The sequence below is a fragment of the Cottoperca gobio genome, chromosome 2, assembly GCF_900634415.1.
Source record: "Cottoperca gobio chromosome 2, fCotGob3.1, whole genome shotgun sequence".
NCBI lineage: Eukaryota > Metazoa > Chordata > Actinopteri > Perciformes > Bovichtidae > Cottoperca > Cottoperca gobio.
Genome location: NC_041356.1, coordinates 2,022,105 through 2,027,014, shown reverse-complemented (window position 1 = coordinate 2,027,014; position 4,910 = coordinate 2,022,105). Strand labels below are relative to the sequence as shown.

At 41.5% G+C, this 4,910-nt stretch overlaps 1 pseudogene; it reads right to left on the bottom strand.

The window, feature by feature from the left end:
* Nucleotides 1–503: 503 nt before the first annotated feature.
* LOC115016666 (uncharacterized) lies at nt 504–1,391 on the bottom strand (annotated as a pseudogene).
* Nucleotides 1,392–4,910: the final 3,519 nt, after the last annotated feature.

The following is a 4,910-nucleotide window of genomic DNA, read 5'->3' as shown; positions in this document are numbered from 1 at the left end:
TTCTGGCAGAAAGTTTGCATTTACATCTTACAAACTTCAGTAAGCTATCTGGTGCTGCATCCAAGTCTGTCAGGACTGGTGTTAGTATGGTATCAGCAAGTTTCCAACCCCATTGCATCGGATCCAGGTCATTGCTTGTGAGGATAAACAACATAGTACAAATACAACATTTGACAGAAATGATGTTGTGTTGAAAAAAGAGATGGATGGATGAATCCAAGAAAATGTCAAAAAGGCTTCCCAGTATCCAGCAGGACCAGGGCAGCAGACGCAGCCACGATTCCTGATCCTGACGTAAACTTTATCAGTGACAACCTGCCACATGAGAGACAGAAACTCCGGGGATGATACCCCGGATGATGAGTTAGTAACATACATTTATATAAATGCATACAGATAGAGAGGGAGAAGAAGAGAAGGAAGAGAGCAGGGAGGTGTAACCCGGCAGTCTAAGCCTATAGCAGCATAACTAGGGGCTGATCCAGGGCAAACCTGAGACAGCCCTAACTATAAGCTTTATCAAAAAGGAAAGTCTTTAGCCTACTCTTAAATGTGGAGAGGGTGTCTGCCTCCCGAACACAAACTGGAAGCTGGTTCCACTGGAGAGGAGCTTGATAGCTGAAGGCTCTGGCTTCCATTGTACTCTTAGAGACTCTAGGAACCACAAGTAACCCTGCAGTCTGGTAGCACTCTGGAGCGTAATGCTCTAGTTGGTTTATAAGGTACTATGAGATCTTTAAGATATGCTGGAGCCTGACCATTAATTGCTTTGTAAGTCAGGAGAAGGATTTTGAATTCTATTCTGTATTTTACCGGGAGCCAGTGCAGAGCAGCTAATACAGGAGTAATATGATCCCGTTTCCTTGTTCTTGTCAATACACGTGCCGCTGCATTTTGGATCAACTGAAGAGTCTTAAGCGACTTTTTGGGACAACCTGATAACAATGAGTTGCAGTAATCCAGCCTTGAAGTAACAAATGCATGGACTAGTTTTTCTGCGTCATTTTGAGACAGGATGTGTCTTATTTTTGCAATGTTACGTAGATGATTTGTTTTATGTGGGAGTTAAACAACAGATCTTGATCAAATATGACGCCAAGATTCCTTACAGTGGTGCTGGAGGCCAAATTAATGCCATCCAGAGCTTCTATGTCATTAGAAAATGCGTTTCGGAGGCGTTTAGGGCCAAGTATAATAACTTCAGTTTTGTCTGTGTTTAACATCAAAAAGTTGCTAGACATCCAAGTTTTTACGTCCTTAAGGCATGCTTGTAGTTTAGCCAATTGATTGGTTTCATCTGGTTTAATTGATAGATATAATTGGGTATCATCCGCATAACAATGAAAGTTTATAGAGTGGTTCCTTATAATATTGCCCAAAGGAAGCATATATAAGGTGAATAGAATCGGTCCAAGTACAGAACCCTGCAGAACTCCAAGACTGACTTTGGCATGTCATGGAGGATTTATCGTTAACACATACAAATTGAGATCGCTCAGATAAATAGGACTTGAACCAGCTTAGTGCGGTTCCTTTTATGCCAACACAATGTTCCAGCCCCTTAGTAGAATGTCATGATCAACAGTGTCGAAAGCAGCACTGAGGTCTTACAAGACAAGAACAGAGACAAGTCCTTTGTCTGATGCCATTAGAAGGTCATTGGTAACTTTCACCAGTGCCGTCTCTGTGCTATGATGAACTCTAAATCCAGATTGAAAAACCTTGAATAAACTATTAATATGTAAAAAATCACATAACTGTTTTGCAACTGCTTTCTCAAGGATTTTAGCGAGAAAGGGTAGGTTGGATATCGGTCTATAGTTGGCTAAAACCTCTGGATCAAGACTAGGCTTTTTAAGAAGTGGTTTTATTACAGCTACTTTAAAGGATTGTGGTACGTAGCCAGATAATAGACAGGTTGATCACATTTAATAACGAGGTGTTAATTAAGGGTAAAACTTCTTTAAACAGTTTAGTTGGAATCGGGTCTAAAAGACAGGTTGATGGCTTAGACGATGAGATTGTTGAAGTTAGTTGGTTAAGGTTGATTGGAGTAAAACAGTCTAGATATATTTCAGGAGTTACAGATGTTTTTAAAATTCCGACGGTTGAAGTTAAGTCATTACTAATTGAGGTCAGGAGGAGATTAATTTTGTCTCTAATAATTATAATTTTATCGTTAAAGAAGCTCATGAAGTCGGCACTACTGAGAGATATAGGAATAGAAGGTTCTGTAGAGCTGTGACTCTCTGTCAGCCTGGCTACAGTGCTGAAAAGAAACCTGGGGTTGTTCTTATTTTCTTCTATTAAGGAAGAGTAATAAGCTGCTCTGGCATTACAGAGAGCCTTCTTATACGTTTTAAGATGTTCTAATCAGACTAAACGAGATTCTTCCAATTTAGTGGAACGCCATTTACTTTCAAGATTTCTCGACTTTTGTTTTAGTTTGCTGATTTGTAAATTAAGCCATGGAGCTTTCTTTTTCTGTTTTATGATCTTCTTCTTTAGAGGAGCGACAGATTTGAGTGTTATTCGCAGTGAGGCTGCAGCGCTATCAATAAGATGATTAATTTGTGAGGGACTAAAGTTAGCATTGGAGTCCTCCATTATATTGATATTGAGTCCTGCTATTGAATCAAGTGCTGATGGAATCACTTCCTTAAATTTAGTCACAGCACTTTCAGATAAACAACTCTAGGTTGTCTCAACTCTGGGTTGTCATGGATTAGGTCCACTAATAAACTTTGTAATATTATTGGATATGAGATCTGCTCCAGCCAAAGTAGGATGGATGTCGTCACTCCTAATCAGACCAGGTTTTCCCCAGAAAGTCTGCCAATTGTCTACGAAGCCCACATCATTATCTGGACACCACCGTGAGAGCCAGCGACGTAATGATGACATGCGGCTAAACATGTCATCATTCAAAAGATTTGGCAGAGGACCAGAGAAAACTACGGAGTCCGACATTGTTTTGGCAAATGTACACACCGACTCCACATTAATTTTAGTACACTCCGATTAATGCAATCGCGTGTCATTACTGCCAACGTGAATAACATTCTTACTGTATTTACGTTTAGCCTTAGCCAGCAGTTTCAAATGGGCTTCTATGTCGCCCGCTCTGGCCCCAGGAATGCACGTGACTGTCGTCGCTGGTGTCTCAAAATGAACGTATCTCAAAATTGAGCTACCGATAACCAGAGTTGGCTTCTCAGCTGGTGTGTCACTGAGTGGGGAGAATCTGTTAGAAACAGCAAGCGGTTGGTGGTGAACCACGGTAGGATATTTTGCCAGTAGTAGTCCAGTAACAGGACTTCAAAAGTTATTAAAAAATGGTCTGATAAAAGAGGATTATGTGGACACACTGATACACTTTCAATTTCAACACCATATCCCAGAACAAGGTCCAGAGTGTGGTTTAAACAGTGAGTTGGTTCATGTACATTTTGACTGAACCCAATTGAATCTAACATTGAGATAAATGCATTATTAAGGCTGTCACTATCAACATCCACATGAATATTAAAGTCACCCACAATAATTACTTTATTTGTTTTAAGGACTAAACTTGATGCTTCTGATAACACTTCTTTCGGACAGTCACCCAGTCTCCCGGCTGCTCGGGGGACAGCTAACAGGAGATACCACTGGTCGGCCCGCACCGGCTACAGGGGGCTTGCTAACAGCTACACTTGCTAACCGCTGACTAACCATGGTGCGGAGCCGCTCATCTATCCCTCTAAAACTTGCCTCCAACCCTGCGTATAAACTACATTTAATACACGTACCATTATCACTAAAGGAGGCCGAGCAATAGCTAAACATGAAACACACCGAGCAGGAGAGAGTAGAAGAGGGAGATGCCATCGCTAGCTGCCGAGCTGCAGCAGCTAACGTTAGCAGAGCCGAACGGAGCGTAAAGAATTGAGGATTTAGCGAGAGTCGCTAAGAGAAGGAGGATAAGGAGAGAGTTGTAAGTGCTTAGGAAGTACAAGTATAGGTTTAGATAGATGAAAGGTAATTAGCCGATGTAATCAAGAATATAACAACATTAACTGGGTCAAGCTGGAGCTGTCGAAGTATGCTACCAGCAACACAGAAACATTAACAACCAGAAATGACGCGCTTAACGTAAACTAGACTACGTCTGTCTTAATCACGCCAAGTGGTGTTTTGCTTGTCGACACCATCTCCATGTATTTAGCGTACCTTAGACTGTTCAAAGAATCATCTGCTCTGCCTCCATATAAGATAACATATAACCGGATACCAGCTTTGCCAATCTGTTCCACTGTCGCCTCAGGATTGGTCATCAAGAAGGACATCTGCTGCAATTCTTCCGATTGTTTTATCTTCTTCAAAAGACTGGTTTTGCCATGCCCATATGTTGCAGAGGTGGTGTTGCAACCACTCCTTTCATGGATGAACAGCAGATGGGATGTAACTACTTTGCCAGCTTTGTTAACAAGGTCTTGAATTTTCAACACCTTCAAACCATTCTTTGATCTCTTTGCCTCTGAATGGAAGTATATATCAGCCATATTCTGGTTCCAGTGGTATATCAAGAGGACAAGTACATCTGTGTCATCTGCTACTACACTTACTTCCCTTCCTTGTCTTGCAAATTGATGGGCACATTCCACTATCATTGTGTCAGCATCTCCAGTACTGTTGTTCACGATCTGACCATCAGCTTCCAAGCATTGACTCAGCAACGCGATGAACTGACTTTTGTTCTTTTCATTCGAGAGAAAGGTTTGCTGGTCACTGTGAGCCTTTGTAGATTCACTAAGCTGAATATCTGCACATGTTTTTCCAACTCTTCGCTGGTGCTCGTGATCTTTGATTGACGGACCCTGTTCGTAGCCATCAAACACGATGCAATAGTGCACATAGTTGGCATATTG